Source organism: Oryctolagus cuniculus, chromosome X, assembly GCF_051225735.1.
Source record: "Oryctolagus cuniculus isolate XC-2025 breed Fujian yellow rabbit chromosome X, ASM5122573v1, whole genome shotgun sequence".
In the NCBI taxonomy this organism is placed as follows: Eukaryota; Metazoa; Chordata; class Mammalia; order Lagomorpha; family Leporidae; genus Oryctolagus; species Oryctolagus cuniculus.
In genome coordinates, this window is record NC_142888.1 from 9,945,588 (window position 1) to 9,962,461 (window position 16,874).

Below are 16,874 nucleotides of genomic sequence, written 5' to 3' on the forward strand. Positions count from 1 at the left end.
TTATTTATTTGTAAAGCATAGGCTGAGAGAGAGACAGACAACTCTTCCACCCTCTGGTTCACCCCCAGATGGCTTCAACAGCTGCAGCTATGCTGATACAAAGCCAGAAGCCAGGAGCTTCTTCCAGATTTCCCATGCAGGTGCAGAGGCCTAAGCACCTGGGCCATCCTCTACTGCCCTCCCAGGCAGAGAACTGGACTGGAAGTGGAGCAGCTGGGACTCGAATCAGTGCCCATATGGGATGGCAGCATTGCGGATGCCAGCCCCATGAGCTCACAATTTTACAACTGACAAGCGGGTGTTGTGGCATAGAAGGTTAAGCTTCCACCTGCAGTGCCTGCATCTCATATTGGTACCAGTTCACGTCCTGGCTATTCCACTGCCGATCCAGCTCCATGCAAATGGTTTGGGAATAGCAGTGGAAGATGGCCCAAGACCTTGGGCCTCTGTCATCCACATGGGAGACCCAGATGAAGCTCCTGGCTCCTGGCTTCAGCCTAGCTCTGCCCTGGGCATTGTGGCCACCTGGGGAGTGAACCAGGGGATGGAAGATCTCTTTCTCCGACTCTCCCTCTCTTTCTATAACTTTGACTTTCAAATAAGTAAACAAATCTTTAAAAAATGTATTTTCTGGGGCTGGCACTGTGGTGTAGTGGGTAAAGCCACCACCTGTGAAGCTGGCATCCCATACAGGCAGTGGTTCAATTCCCAGCTGCTCTACTTCTGATCCAGATCCCTGCTAATGCACCTGGGAAAGCAGCAGAGGATGGCCCAAGTCCCTGAGTCCCTGTACCACATGGGAAGCCTGGAAGAATCTCCTGTTTCCTGGCTTCCACCTGGCCCAGCCTTGGCCACTGCAGCCATTTGCGGAGTTAACCAGAGGATGGAAGAGCTCTCTCTCTCTCTGTAACTGCCTCCCTGTCTTTTTAACTATGCCTTTCAAATAAATTTTTTTAATGTAAATATATATATATATATAGCGCAAATGAAAAAACACCTATGTGTACAAATGCATACAGAGAACAAAAGGAATCTAAATAATCAAACATTCTAGTGGCAGACAGTTATTATCAACATCACACTATCAATCTCCAAAATAATTAGAATTTTAAAAATGGGGCCTGTGTTGTTGCACAGGGTAAGCCACTGCTTGCTTGTAACACCAGCATCCCGTATCAGAATGATAGTTGGAGACCCAGCTGCTCCACTTCTAATCCAGCTTCCTATTAATGCACCTGGGAAGGCAGCCGAAGATGGCCCAAGTGCTTAGGTCCCTGCCACCCACATGAGAGATCTGGATGGAGTTCCAGGCTCCTGGTTTCAGATTGGCCCAGTCTCAGCTGCCGCTCCAGTCATTTGGGAAGTGAACCAGTGGGTAGAACAACTGTCACTCTACCTTTAAGAAAACAAAACAACTTCTCTAAAAATAACAAACTAGATTAAAAAAAAAACTTGATATTTCATTATTTTACTCAGGATCATTATGGTCACCAATTATCATTCTGGCTTCTCAAAATATACTGGTCACATTTAATGAACACTTAATAATAATAGAAGGCTGGAATTAGCATTCATATAGGAAGGTGTTTCAAAAAGCTAATGGAAAATTGAATGAGAAGATAAATTTATTTTTGGTGCAAAAAAAATCTGGAACCTATACATAGTTTTTCCATTAACTTCTTGAAGACCCTCAAACTTAAGAGCAGATTGCTTTATGTTTCATTAATCTGCTATTCTGACAGTGCCTAAATAGCATATATTTCCCTTCATGTCAAAGTACATTCAATAACTATCTCCATCTGGAAAGGTCTCAAACAGCTAATGCCTACTTTTCTGAAAAACACTCCATGAATTGAAATTTTTAAAAAGCGGGTAATATTATTCTCAAAAAGAGCAATCCAGGTTCCAGGTACTTAACCATGGGGGAAATATCATAGGACAAAGAAGCAGGAGGGGGCAGGGGAAGGAATACTGGTAAACTGTGAGTCAAGAGACCCCAAGGATGTGAGTTTGCACCTGCCTAAGTACCTAGTGCTCTTCTCTGGCCTGAAGGGGATTCCTAGCAGGCAGGCTCCCATCTGTGGCCCTGGCCCCAGTCACATATGGCCAGACCAGAGAAGGAAATATGAACTATGAGGAACCCCCTTATATCAAGAATTTAGAAGGGGAGGGGAGAGCCGGGTGAGAAGGGGACAAAGAAAAAGATGTGCACTGACTGCTTAGGGCTGGGATTGGAACTTGTCAAAAAGCAGCTGTGGGCACTTCTGGCTGCCATATGGGCTGACTACCAGAGAAAAGCAGAAGACTGACGAAGTGGGAGTGCTCTTAATGCCTTCATTTTCCAGTTCCTGAGTCCAGTTTTATGCCTGTCCCTGGGTACTGGAAGAAACCCTTAAATTCTCCTTTTTCACTACCTTAGCTTGATTTCTGCTACTTAAAAACCAAAGGTCCTCACAGGTTCAGAACAGAAATATCTGTATTTTAAGTAATTCAAGCTTTCTTGGCCTTCTCTATGTAGCTATTAATATGAGAATATTAGAAATAAATTTCTTTTGGTCATTTACTCATTTATTCACCTATTTGCTATATGATTTTACAAATGTGTAATCCACATACTTGTCTATATCATATATGGTATAAAAACTTATACCAACTTTTCTATTTGACAGAGTTAGACAGTGAGAGAGACAGGTCTTTTTTTTTTTTTTTTTTTTTTTTTGGACAGGCAGAGTGGACAGTGAGAGACAGAGAGAAAGGTCTTCCTTTTTGCTGTGGGTTCACCCTCCAATGGCCGCCGCAATGCGCCGATCCGAAGCCAGGAGCCAGGTGCTTCCTTCTGGTCTCCCATGCGGGTGCAGGGCCCAAGCACTTGGGCCATCCTCCACTGCACTCCCGGGCCACAGCAGAGAGCTGGCCTGGAAGAGGAGCAACCGGGACAGAATCCGGTGCCCATATGGGATGCCGGCGCAGCAGGCAGAGGATTAACCAAGTGAGCCACAGCACCGGCTCCTTTATACCAACTTTTAAAGTCTCAGCAATTCATTTGTGAGGTTGCCTGATCTAAACTGACTTTTTTTTTTCAAAGATTTATTTATTTATTGAAAGTCAGAGTTATACACAGAGAGAAGAGAGGCAGAGAGAGAGAGAGAGAGAGAGAGAGAGAAAGAGGTCTTCCATTCGCTGGTTCACTCCCCAATTAGCCGCAATGGCCGGAGCTGTGCCTATCCGAAGCCAGGAACCAGGAGCTTCTTCCGGGTCTTCCACACGGGTGCAGGGGCCCAAGGACTTGGGCCATCTTCTACTGCTTTCCCAGGCCATAGCAGAGAGCTGGATCAGAAGTGGAGCAGCTGGGTCTTGAACCAGCGCCCATACAGGATGCCGGCGCTTCAGGCCACGGCGTTAACTCGCTGTGCCACAGTGCCGGCCCATAAACTGACTTCTAAAACGAATTTGTAATGCCTGAGATAAACGCATTTTTATCTGAACAGGTTTAGTACCCTTAGTACATTTATCAATAAGACTAAGCTTTAGAGCAGCATCAGTATTTCACACTTTTATGCAAATCATGTATGTAAGCAGAAAACAATGAAATATTCAGTGATTAGCTGACCAGCACAATACAGTCCCTAGACCAAAGTAATAAGTTAGAGTACAAGTGTGAAGTCAGATGTTAGTTCTCTTATTAAGCTCTGTGACTTTGGAGCAAGCTACTGAGCCTCTCTGTGCTCTACAGTCCTCATCTGTAAAATGAGGGTACTAGCATTCATAGAATCTACCTAACAGGTTGTCTGAGGACTAACTGAGTTAATGCACGTACAGCATTGATAATGGTATATACTCCCTAAGTACACCATAACATTAGGTCTTTTATTTTTTTTAAAGATTTATTTATTTATTCAAAAGTCAGAGTTACAAAGAGAGAAGACAGGCAGAGAGACAGAGGTCTTCCACCCGCTGCTTCACTCCCCAGATGGCTGCATTGGCCAGAGCTGCGCCGATCCGAAGCCAGGAGCCAGGAGCTTCTTCCAGGTCTCCCACGCAGGTGCAGGGGCCCAAGGACTTGGGCCTTCTACTGCTTTCCCAGGCCATAGCAGAGAGCTGGATCAGAAGTAGAGCAACTGGGACTCGAACAGGCGCCCACATGGGATGCCAGCACTTCAGGCCAGGGCGTTAACCTGCTACTCCACAGCCCCGGCCCCAACATTAGGTCTCATTTTTATGCCCCTCACTTGGTGCTACCAGAGCAAATCTGACCCTTTAACTTCAAAGTAACACAATACACCCGATCCAGTTAACTTCAGAAAATTGTCTCCCTAGTAATAACACATTCATCCCAGCCCGATTTCTCAGTAAAGTCTCTGAGGATCCAAGCCAACTCTAACTGTACAGATGAAGACATTAAGTTCCACAGGCAAACTTTTTATTTCGGGCCATACAACTGGTGTAGCAGGTTAAGTCTCCACCTGCAGCGCCAGGATCCCATATGAGCACTGGTTTAAGTACCAGCTGCTCCACTTCTGATCCAGATCCCTGCTAATGTGCCTGGGAAAGCAGTGAGGACAGCCCAAGTCCTTGGGCCCTTGCTCCCACCTGGGAGATCCAGAGGAAGCTCCTGGCTCCTGGCTTTGGATGGGCCAAGCTCTGGTCACTAGTGGCCATCTGGGGAGTGAACCAGCAGATGGAAGATTCTCATTCTCATTTGCCTTCTCTCTCTCTCCCTCTCCCTCTCCCTCTCTCTCCCCCCCCCACCCCCCATAACTCTGCCTCTCAAATAAATAAATGAATCTTTAAAAAATAATAGCCAGGTTATAAAAAATAGATTAGCATATTATTTGCAAACAATATAAAGTAGTGTAGCTGCAAAGAAAAAAACCTTTGAAGTCAGAGAACATTTACTAGTGCTTACCACCTGTGTGACCCAGAAAAATCTTGGTAACTTATAAATCTGGCTTCAATTTATGTATAAGGAATAACAACAACCTTACTATTGAGTTGGAGAGTGATTAAATACACTAATATAGCTTAAATATTGAGGTGAAAGCAGGCACCCTACCAGGGGTCAATCAACGCTGGCTTCCCTTATCAACTCTTGCTAACGTTCCTTATCACCCATGGGACCAAAAGGACTTCGGACCTGTCAAGCTCCTCTACAATCCCTAGGGTTTGTTGCAGGTTTTGAGACCAGGAGTCTGGCTAGTCAACACAGGCATGTCCTGAGTGCCAGTTCAAGTCCCCACTGCTCCACTTCTAACCCAACTCCCTGCTAATACACCTTGGAAAGCAGCAGAAGATGGCCCAAGTGTTTGGGCCGCTGCTACCCACATGAGAAACCCAGATGAAATTTCTGGCTCCTGGCTTCCACCTGGCCATTGGGCCATTTGGGAAGTGAACAAGCAGATGGAAGATCTGCCTCTCTCTCTGACTCTGCCTTTCAAAGAAAAATATTTCTTAAAAATTCATGCAGATCGGGCCGGCGCCGTGGCTCAATAGGCTAATCCTCCACCTTGCGGCGCCGGCACACCGGGTTCTAGTCCCGGTTGGGGCGCCGGATTCTGTCCCGGTTGCCCCTCTTCCAGGCCAGCTCTCTGCTATGGCCAGGGAGTGCAGTGGAGGATGGCCCAGGTGCTTGGGCCCTGCACCCCATGGGAGACCAGGAAAAGCACCTGGCTCCTGGCTCCTGCCAGGATCAGCGCGGTGCGCCGGCTGCAGCGGCGGCCATTGGAGGGTGAACCAACGGCAAAGGAAGACCTTTCTCTCTCTGTCTCTCTCTCTCTCACTGTCCACTCTGCCTGTCAAAAAAAAAAAAAAAAAAAAAAAAAAAAAAAAAAAATTCATGCAGATCAGGAATCACACTAGTAGGCAAAAACACTGGATGTCATTTTGCAATGGCATTGTTTTCTATTTTTTCTCATCATACAAGTTTTACTTTCTAGCTTCACAAATGGGCTCTTTAGGCTTTTCTGCCTTAGCCAAAGTACAAAGCTATTCTGTATATGCATCTGCACCATTCACCATGGAAGCCACTAGCCATGAGGCTACTCAGTACCTAAAATGGGGTTAGTCCAAACTAAAGTTTGCTTAAAGTGAACACTAAATTTTAGACTTAATATGAAAAAAGAACACAAAATCTCAAATTTTTTCTCATAAATTGTTCTGTACTCAAATATATGTGTGTGTTGAAATAATACTTTGGATAGACTAACTATATTAAAACTAACCACGTATGGTTTGCTTTTAATTTTTTTTAAACATTTATTTATCTGGGACCACCCTTGTGGTATAACTAGTAAAGCCACTAACTGTACCACCTGTTGAAGTCCCAGCTACTCCACTTCTGATCTAGCTACCTGGTAATGTGACTGGGACACCAGATGGCCCAATGGCTTGGGCCCCGGCAACCATATGGGAGACCAGGATGAAGCTCATGGCTCAGGCCTCACCCAGTCTTGGCCCATGCAGCCATACACAGAGTGAACCAGTAAATGGAAGATCTCTGTCTCTGCCTCTCTTTCTCTCATTCAACTTTTAAAATAAATAAATTTTTTTTATTATTATTTGACAGGTAGAGTTATAGACAGTGAGAGACAGACAGAAAGGCCTTCCTTCCGTTGGTTCACCCCCCAAATGGCCGCTATGGCCGGTGCTGCACATAAATAATTTTTTTTAATTTTTTATTTGAAAGACAGAGCAACAGGAGAAACAAATCTTCCATGCCCTGACTCACTCTCCAAATGGCCCAGCCAGTCAGGGCTGCACCATGTTCACTCTCAAAATGGCTGCAAGGCCTGCGCTGTGGCATAGCGAGTAAAGCTGCCGCCTGTGGTGCCGGCATACCATATGAGCGCCAGTTCAAGTCCTGGCTGCTCCACTTCCCATCCAGCTCTCTGCTATGTCCTGGGAAAGCGGTGGAAGATGGCCCAAGTCCTTGGGCCCCTGCACTCACATGGGAGACCGGGAAGAAGCTCCTGGCTCCTGGCTTAGGATCAGCACAGCTCCAGCCATTGTGGCCATCTAGGGAGTAAACCAGCAGATGAAGACCTCCCTCCCTCCCTCCTTCTCTAACTTTGCCTTTCAAATAAATAAAAAAAATTTTTTTTTGGACAGGCAGAGTTAAGACAGTGAGAGAGAGAGAGAGAGAAAGGTCTTCCTTTTCCGTTGGTTCACCCCCCAGTGGCCGGCGCACCGCGCTGATCCGAAGCCAGGAGCCAGGTGCTTCCTCCTGGTCTCCCATGGGGTGCAGGGCCCAAGCACTTGGGCCATCCTCCACTGCACTCCCGGGTCACAGCAGAGAGCTGGCCTGGAAGAGGAGCAACCGGGACAAAATCTGGCACCCCAACTGGGACTAGAACCCGGGGTGCCGGCAGCGCTGTAGGCGGAGGATTAGCCTAGTGAGCCGCAGAGCTGGCCCAAATAAATATTTTTTAAAAAATTTTTAATGGCCACTCCTGTAAGGGCTGGACCAGGTTCACTCCAAAAATGGCTGTACCTGTCGGAGGGAGAGCGTGATTACTCCCAAAATGGCCGCATCGTCGGGGCTGGGCCACTTTTACCCCCAAAATGGCCGCGCCGTCGGCACTGGGCCAGGTTCTCTACAAAATGACTGCACCTGTGAGGATGGGCCACTTGTACCCCCAAAATGGCCGCGCCGTCGGCGCTGGGCCAGGTTCTCTACAAAATGACTGCGCCTGTGAGGATGGGCCACTTGTACCCCCAAAATGGCCGCGCCGTCGGCGCTGGGCCAGGTTCTCTACAAAATGACTGCGCCTGTGAGGATGGGTCACTTTTACTCCCAAAATGGCCGCGCCGTCGGCGCTGGGCCAGGTTCTCTACAAAATGACTGCGCCTGTGAGGATGGGTCACTTTTACTCCCAAAATGGCCGCGCCGAAGGGGCTGGGCCAGGTTCTCTACAAAATGACTGCACCTGTGAGGATGGGTCACTTTTACTCCCAAAATGGCCGCGCCGTCGGCACTGGGCCAGGTTCTCTACAAAATGCGCCTGTGAAGATGGGTCACTTTTACTCCCAAAATGGCCACGCCATCGGCGCTGGGCCAGGTTCTCTACAAAATGACTGCGCCTGTGAGGATGGGTCACTTTTACTCCCAAAATGGCCGCGCCATCGGCACTGGGCCAGGTTCTCTCCTAAAATGACCGTGCCCTATCTGGGCAGGGCCACGTTTACTCCCCAAACGGCCATGCCATCGGGTCAGCTTGGCCAGGTTCACTCCCAAAATGGCTGAGACTACTTTCCTGCCAAAGCCAGGAGCCAAAGACTCCTGGTTCTCCCATGTGGGTACAGGTACCCAAGCACTGGGGCCATCCACTGCTCTCCCGGGTTACCTTAACAGGGAGCTAGAAAGAAAGTGAAACAGCGGGTCTCCAGGACCCCGCCTCCTCCCGCAGAGCTCTGAAACGGTATGCCGGCCTCTTGAGCAGCAGCTTGACCCGCGCCACACCGCGAGCTCCTTCACTTTTTTATTTTAAATAATTTACCTTCATTTTATTTAAAAGGAGAGACTGACTTTCCATCTGCTAATTCTGCCTAAAGCCTGCATCAGTTTCAGGCTGAACCAGGAGGAAGCATGGAGCCCAAGCTCCATCCGGGTCTCCCTCGTGGGTAGATGGGCCGCAAGTGCTTGAACCATCACCTACTGCCTTCCAAAATGAAGGGCAGGATGGGAAGTAAAGTAGCCATGACAAAAACCATGCACTCAAATGTGGGATGCGCACGTCCCAGCCAGCACGTCTGAAGTGCATCGCAAAACGCCCATCCCGGGCCAGCGCTGTGGCATAGTGGGCTAAACCTGCACCGGCATTCCATATGGGCGCCGGTTCGAGTTACTGGCTGCTCCACTTCAGATCCAGCTCTCTGCAAACGACCAGGGCCCCTGCACCCACGTGGGAAACCAGAAAGATGCTCATCCCTCTTTACTTTTTTTTTTTTTAATTTAACAGATAGAGTTAGACAGTGAGAGAGAGAGAGAGAGAGACAGAGAGAAAGGTCTTCCTTCTGTTGGTTCACTCCCCAAATAGCTGCCACGGCCGGCGCTGCACCGATCCGGAGCCAGGAGCCAGGTGCTTCCTGGTCTCCCACGTGGGTACAGGGCCCAAGCACTTGGGCCATCCTCCACTGCACTCCCGGGCCACAGCAGAGAGCTGGACTGGAAGAGGAGCAACCAGGACAGACTCCGGAGCCCATATGGGATGCTGGCGCCACAGGCGGAGGATTAACCAAGTGAGCCAAGGAGCCACCCTCGCCCTTTACTTTTAAAATGTGACAACAAAGTTTAAAATCATATAGGTGGCTTGCATTATATTCTGTAGGGAAGAAGGGCTCTACAACATTAATGTTTAAAGCATCAAACAACCAAACTTACAAATGAACATATTAAACAAAACAAACCTATTCCCACCCATATCCTGGATTCTAGCAAGAAAAAAGATTAAAGTAGAAGAGTGAGACAAATTAAAGTGAAATAAAAACTGCAACACAAAAACATGTACGAAAGTAAATTTTTTAAATAAGAAAAGCAAAGTATAAGAATTCAAAAAGAAAAATATACAAAAAAAGAAAAATGTGCAAAATCTTATAAAATCTCTGCAAATGCAGAATCATACCAATTTAAGAAAGAAATTTAAGGGGCCGGTACTGTGGCATAGCAGGTAAAGCCACCACCTGCAGTGCCGACATCTCATGTGGGTGCCACTTTGAGTCCGGGCTGCTCCACTTCCCATCCAGCTCTCTGCTATGGCCTGGGAAAGCAGTGGAGGATGGCCCAAGTCCTTGGGCCGCTGCACCCACTTGGGAGACCAGATGAAGCTCCCAGCTCCTGGCTTCAAATTGGTGCAGCTCCGGCCCTGGCGGCCATCTGGGGAATGAACCAGCAGATGGAAGACCTCGCTAGCTCGCTCGCTCTCTCTCTGCCTCTCCTACTTTGTGTAACTCTTGAGTTTCAAGCAAATAAATAAATCTTAAAAAAAAAAAAAAAGAAAGAAACTTAAGAACTGCAAAATTAACATAAAACTCAAATAAGAACTCTATAACAAGGGTTAGAAAAAAAATCCATTAAGAGGCTTCCAGAAAAAATATTTATTATCATACAAAATGTTCAATGTACAGAAATTGTGTTTTCCCTTTTCAAAACAGAAAAGATTAAGGGAAATTATGATTTATAAACCTATATAATATGTATATACTCTATACTTGTCCTTCAAAATTTTAAATTCCTTTTTTCAAAGAGGGAACAAACCTAAATTAGACTAAATGACAAGGCATACTTACACTACTAGGGAAACAAATACTAAAAAGTATGTCTTATTTCATAAACTTGGCACTACTAAAGAAAAAAAACAAAACTTCACATTTTTGCACATAAAATGATTACAACAGCAATTCTCAAAGTATGGTCCAGGGACAACTGGGGTCCAAGTTCTCTAAAAGGACTTCCCAAAGCCAAAATCATTTTCAAAATAATAATAAAAAGAAGTTATTTGCCTTTTCCACTTTTATTCTCTGTGTTTTCCATGGGTTTCTATATGATGTGTGACACTGCTACAGACTTGATGGAGAAGCTCATTGCCGTTCAGTAAGCCAGACATTAAAGTGATTTGCAAAAATATAAAACGGTATCATTCTTCTCACCAAGGGCTTCACCATTTTGGGAAAGTTATTTTTCACTAAAAAAAAAAGTGATTTTAGGTTTCCATGTAATAGGTTATGTTTTTAAAGCAATTACAAGCATTCTGTTAAATTTCGCAGTTTCAATTTCTGTTACAGTAAATATAAGTCAATATAACCCAAAAAACAAACTTCTTTGGAATCCCAGTAATTCTGAAGAGTACAGAGAGGACCTGAGACAAAAAGGCCTGAATACCATAGAAGGTGTGATAAGAGATAAGTCACTCACACATTACATACACATGTGTGCGCGCACACACACACACACACACCCAACCTCTTCCTACCTCTGCCCTGGAAGACTATTATTGCTATTTATATCACAGAAATTTTGAACAGTTCAAACTCTCTAGTGACTAGTAAAGAAAGAAGCCTGGTGGGGGTAAAACTGGACAGGAAATTAAAGGCAAAGAAATTAAATGCTTCCGTTTCAGTTAAAAGGCTGCCATTCTAATTTGAAAGCAAAATTCTAGGCAATTAAATATGTTTCAAAAAATAACTAACCTTCATATTTATACCAGAAGCAAAAATGTATTACTTTCACATTCCTCTGACATCTGCTTGAAAATTCATATAAAACCCGAAGCTATTCAGTACAAAAGCTAGATTTGCAGAGGCGGATATATGACGTCCTCAACAAAAACATGGGGTTCCATGCTACCTACATCCTCACACAGTTGCCCCACCAAAATTGATGCCTACGTTAAAAATGCTGTACTTGCATATTAAAAAGTAAATGTGTGGCTTACTTTTGATTAAAATGCAATTAATTTCTGAATCACAACATTTCGCATAATGTCTATAACGTAAAAGGTAAAAATTTTAAATGCAACAATCTCAAAATGGCCAACTTCTCCATGTACCCATCTACAACGAAGGAGTTTTGGAAACAGATCAACTTTTTTAGCTCTATTTGCAGTCATTATACCCCCCAGATATACTACCCAAATTGAGAAACAACTCCGTTTAATATGGGAGGAAAGGCTGCGTAAGTTACTTTATTTAATACTGGAAATTCTTTCTTGTCATCCAAATATTTTTATAATTCCATACCAAATTGCAAATGAGCATTTTACTGAGCTATTGGGAAAGCTGGGGTCCTCAGCCTCCAGACTGGCACCTATTACCTGCATTACTTCACTCCTCAGGTATGCTTAGCATTTAGTCATCCTATACTACCAGAAACCTTATAAGAAAGCAAAACACTCGACTTCAAGGATATTTTTCATCAAACAACTTTAATTTAATGCTACTCTGCTTATTCCTCTCTACAAGTAGTAGTCCAAGAGTGACGTCATGGAAAACAGCTTCCCTAGCCTTTAGAGGCTGGATCCAGAGAGAATTCTAGGAAAAGCCTCTACTGGGGAATAAAACCCCCAATCTTCTAAGTTACGTTCTAACACGACACCTCCAATACTGTAATGGCTGCGCTTGAGTTATCCACAAGAATCATACAACTGCACTAGATCTTTGGGGAGGTCGCCATGTTAACACACAGATTTCCTGTCAGTCTGTAAGGTTCATGATGCAGAATCGTTAACTGAATTCAAAGATCTCATCAGAGACAAAGGATAATTTTTCTATCTGTTCTTATGTGCTTCAATGATTCACACAGATATGCATTATGGAGACCTGAGAACACAGCTGCCCTTTTCTAGTTTACTCCAAAGTGAAAATTTCTCATTCTGAAAAAGTCTTGCACTTGTGGGCCAACAGCAATACAACACACACCCATGGCAGAGATGAACTAGGAGAGCCTTTCCAGTGATTCCTAAAATGGCAATAATAATTATCTCCTATTACTCTCCCCCTTGTTGACACTGTGCCTTGAAAACCAGCCACACGCCCACCTGGAGGCCTCAACCGCCTGCTCTGTCCACCTAGATCGCTTCAGATCCAGATCCACAGGACTCCCCTCTCAGCTCTTTCCTCTGGGTGTCACCTCAGGGAGACCATCCTAATCACCCTCTTTTAAAACTGTGAAACTCCACCCATTCCATCAACCAGTCAAGCCCCATCTTCCTTCTCTGCTATATTTTTCTTTGTAGTAGATTAAATGGTGACACAGGCTACCTATTGTACGTAGTTAATTTTTTGCTCCTATTTTTTTTTTGTTTTGTTCTGTTCCATTCACTGTTGTATCCCCAACATCTACAAGAGTGCCTGATACGTTAAGTGCTTAATAAATACTTGTCAGATGAATGAACAAACTGAATCCTCACAATTCTCTAGTTCTTTAAACATCCCTGATTTAAAAATGAGAAAAATCAAACCTCAGAGGGTCAGTAACCTGCCCAAGGCTGTCTGCCTGACTTCAGAGCCCTCCCGATAAACCACTGCTCTACAATGCTTCACCGATAGAGACCCCGCAAGAGCTACAGCATTCCAATTCAGAGGAAATATATGCTAATCAGTTCACACACACACACACACACACACCCCTCAAGGTTAAAGATTCATTCTCCTCATAGTTAATATTACTCACTCTCAAAAATTTGTAGGGGCAAAGACCAAGCTTGACAATGTGCCAGCTACATCATTTGTGGGGTCCCTGGTTCAAATACACGGCGGGAGGAAGTTAAGAGGTACTAATATATAAACGTTTTTTCTTCTGTCTCTCTTGACTTGTCATGGTGGGTTTTTATTTGCTGTATACTATGCCACTCCAAGGAAAGACAAACTACAAATTTAAATTATGAGCATGAATTTCACCCTTCACTTTTATGTTGGCCCATGCCAGCTTTACATGCAGGCTATGAAGTTCTTCTGCACATGCATGATGCCAAGCCAGCCCTGGTTCCAATATGTTAGCCCCAGATAAACCCAAATCAAGGCAGAGAGGTCAAACCTTGAAATTCCCAATAAAGCAGAAGTTCCCAAAATTTTATCTTTCAGACAAGCACTAAACCCAACATCGAAAAGCAACCAGTTTTTAAAAGTAGGCTCTTCTTTTTCACAACTGTAATCCCGTTCGCCTTCTAGTAACTCTGCCTTTTGACAAAAACACCAAAGCATACTCTGAAAGACAACTGGCACTGGGCTAGGGGATTATAAATTTAATACAACATCTAACTATTCAGAAAACCATGTGAGCTAAAAATAACAACATACCCCCACCAAAATGCTTCTATTTCACTTTTTGTGGACCATTTTTTAAAGCCAAACCATACATTTTTGATGTGCCAAGTAAGAATGATTCCATACTGATCCATTACGCATATGAATTCTGGCAAATAAACTCCATTTCAAACCACAAATATTTACCAAGCTATTCTTTCCCCCAATTCATCCGTAACAGAATGCAGATTAACACCTTTTCCCACTGCTAAACTTTGACTTGAAGCACCTACTGAGTGTTGGGACCCAAAACGAGAATTACATTACACAAATACTACATTAAGTGCCAAAAAGTTGAAACTGTCTACATCGACTAAGAATTACAGAAACATGAATGGATTAATAAGCACCTCAAAAACAATTTTTGAATTAGTTCGAGGTATTCAGGCATCCTGTTCCCTAGATATGAAAAACAGGCATTCAAATTAGGGCATGTATATCTTAAAAGCATTTCCTAAATTACAACTTAGATCAACAAAGGAGAACAAATTTGAAAACTAGAGAACAAACAAATATAAGGTGTTAAACAAATATTGAGTTTAAAAAAAAGAGGGCCTAAGCAGCCTAGAAAAGGTCAAAAGCAAAGCCCTAGGGTAACACTACATTTGAATTAAAGAATACCGTTATTTAAATAAGCAGTTAGCAATTCGTAGGAGGAAGGCCAAGCAACACGACTATTACATATCTATCTATTACATATCTATCGGTTCACAGCAGTGCTTTGCTATTCCATACTTATTTGCTTATACTTGTTAATAATACAGAAATAAAGAGGCAGCAACAGTTAGCACTAGCACATTAACCACTCTGGTAAAGGTTAAAAACCGGCCTTGCATTTTTACACTTTACAGCTATAGACTGTTTTCACATATATGACCTCATATAGTCTTCACTACCCTGTGATGTGGATATTACTGCCTAGATTTCACAGATAAGAAACCGAAGCTCGATTCGCGATTTTCTCAGTCACCCAGTCGAACCCAGACCTTCCGAGTCCACGTTTCATACGCCTCGCATTTTGCATAGTTCTATTTCAGGCATAAATAGAATTTTTAAAGGGAAGGAACGGGTTAGGGAAAAAATAATCATGGTACCTGCAGCTGTGTGCTGCAAAAAATGGCTGAATTATGCTTCTTCCTTTTTTTCCCTCTCTCTCTCTCTGAAAAAAAAAGAATTAGATTGCAAACAATTGAAGTAAACTCAAAGACAAATTAGGTCCCGGCGTCAACCCAATGTTTGACTCAGGTCTGTGCAAAGGACCACGGAATCCGTGCCTAGCTCGGGGCCGCAGGCGAAGCCCGGGCTCGGCAGGCCGGGCGGCCAGGGGCGGCTACGCACCTCGGGGGTCCTGTCCAACCTCTAGTGGACGGCAGTCTGCATCAGGAAGAAGCGGGCCGACGGGCCAATCGGTGGGCGGGCGCCGGGACGGCACTCGGCAGGCTCCTCGAACGTCTACAAGGGACCGCTCGCGGGCCGGGCCGGAGCGCTCCGGCGGGGGGCGAGTCTGCGCGCCTGCGGCCCCCTCGGAATCAGTCCTGGGAAAGAAGACAGCGCTGAGTCGCGAGTCCAGACAGTCGGGCTAGGCGCGAGGCGGCGCGGCGTCGGGGCGGGAGGTGGCCTTACCAAAGCCGGGGGCCTCGCAGCACCCGGCGGGGCTGAGCGGGAGGGCCGACCAGGGGCCGCGGGCGGGGGAAAGGGCTAAGGGGCTGTGAGCAGCTGCAGAAGCACCAACGGTGGCAGCGTCGACGACGGCGTCCCAGAGCTTCTGCCCCGAAGCGCGCCGAGCCTCAGGATCACCCACGCCGGGGGTGGAGGAAGGCGGGAAAGGGGCGGGCAATGGGCGGAGCTTGTGGGGCCACGAGCCAGGGGCCGCTCCGGGCCTCGCGCCCCCTGCGGGCCGCGGGAGCCGCCCGGGGCCCGCCCAGGGAGGCGGGGCTGGGCGGCAGGGGGCCCCGCGCGCCGTCGTAGGGACGCGCTAGCCCGCCACGCTGGGGGAGAGGGCGGGAGGTGGGAAGCCAGGGGGTGGAGAGCCGGCCCAGGAGGCCCCCTCGGCCCCTGCTGGCGCCCCGAGGGGGCCAGCGCGCAGCCTGGCGGGTGTTTACCTTCCCCCTGGTCGAGCGCCAATGCCGCCATCTTTCAGCCTAGTGCGCGTCACTTCCGGCGCCACGGGAGCGGGAGCGGGTGTGGGAACACGGTGGGGGGAGGGCTGTCCCGCGCCCGCGGCGCCCCGCGTCCCGCCTGGTGCGCCAGCGGGACCCCGCCGAGGAAAAGAAGTCCGGTGCTGCGGGCTCCACCCGACGCAGGTTCCTCAGCGGCCCCGCCGTCGGGGCTGGGGACGCTAGCTTCTCCTCACCGGCTCCCAATAGTCCATCTCCGCCTGCACCAGTGATGGGCCTCCAACCACTGCGGTGCACCCACCGTCCACAAGTTAGGGGGTTCCGGAGGCTCGGGAAATGGCTTTTTGCATCGTGCACATGATAAGGAAGGGGGATTGGGAGACATCATGGAGGGAGCTTTCCCAGACCTACTTGTTATAAAAGTGAGCAGGTCTGTGCCGAATGACATCATTTGTGCAAGGCAACTTGCAATGGGTTATTGCGTCACGATTCCACTTGGCTTATTGCACACTTAACACGTTTCAGAAATAAATTTCCCAGAGGTGGGAAAATTCATAGAAAATGGCATGTCTGCACCACACGGAGAAACTCTGGATCTAAAAAAGCTGTTCTATTTGCGTCAAAATAAGCAAGAATGAACATTCAGAGGGCAGTGCATTTTGGTTTCCGTTTTAAACAAGTTATGTGTACAATTCTAGCTAATGCTTTTTAAAATATTTTTAAGGACATAAAACTACACTAGAGGACTGCTTTGTAAATTTATTGTTATGAAATCGCTGTGGGAAAAGAGTACATGATAAAAAAAATACACAGTTGGAGGACAGTGGTTCTACAACCTTCAATTAGGGCATACATTGCCCGTTTCTGATCCTAAACTAAGGTACTTCTCCCAACCTCTTACTGCCCCCGTCGTCGCCATTTTCTCTCTAGATTAATATCCCTGTGAACTTTCCGTGAGATATA

The 16,874-nt window shown here is 46.2% G+C and overlaps 1 protein-coding gene across 6 annotated transcripts in view; it reads right to left on the reverse strand.

The window, feature by feature from the left end:
- The window catches only part of KLHL15 (kelch like family member 15), a 48,956-nt gene extending 32,692 nt beyond the window's left edge, over positions 1-16,264 (reverse strand). The window contains exons 1-3 of one of the 6 annotated variants that reach the window (XM_089324488.1): positions 15,897-16,054; positions 15,133-15,329; positions 14,889-14,953 (exon numbers count right to left, since the gene is read on the reverse strand). The gene's annotated coding sequence lies outside the window, so the exon portion shown is untranslated. Of the gene's footprint in view, positions 1-14,888; positions 14,954-15,132; positions 15,330-15,417; positions 15,801-15,896 lie in introns of those variants that run through there. The other 5 variants (XM_002719981.6, XM_089324487.1, XM_089324489.1 and 2 more) reach the window with 5 other exon arrangements.
- Positions 16,265-16,874: the final 610 nt, after the last annotated feature.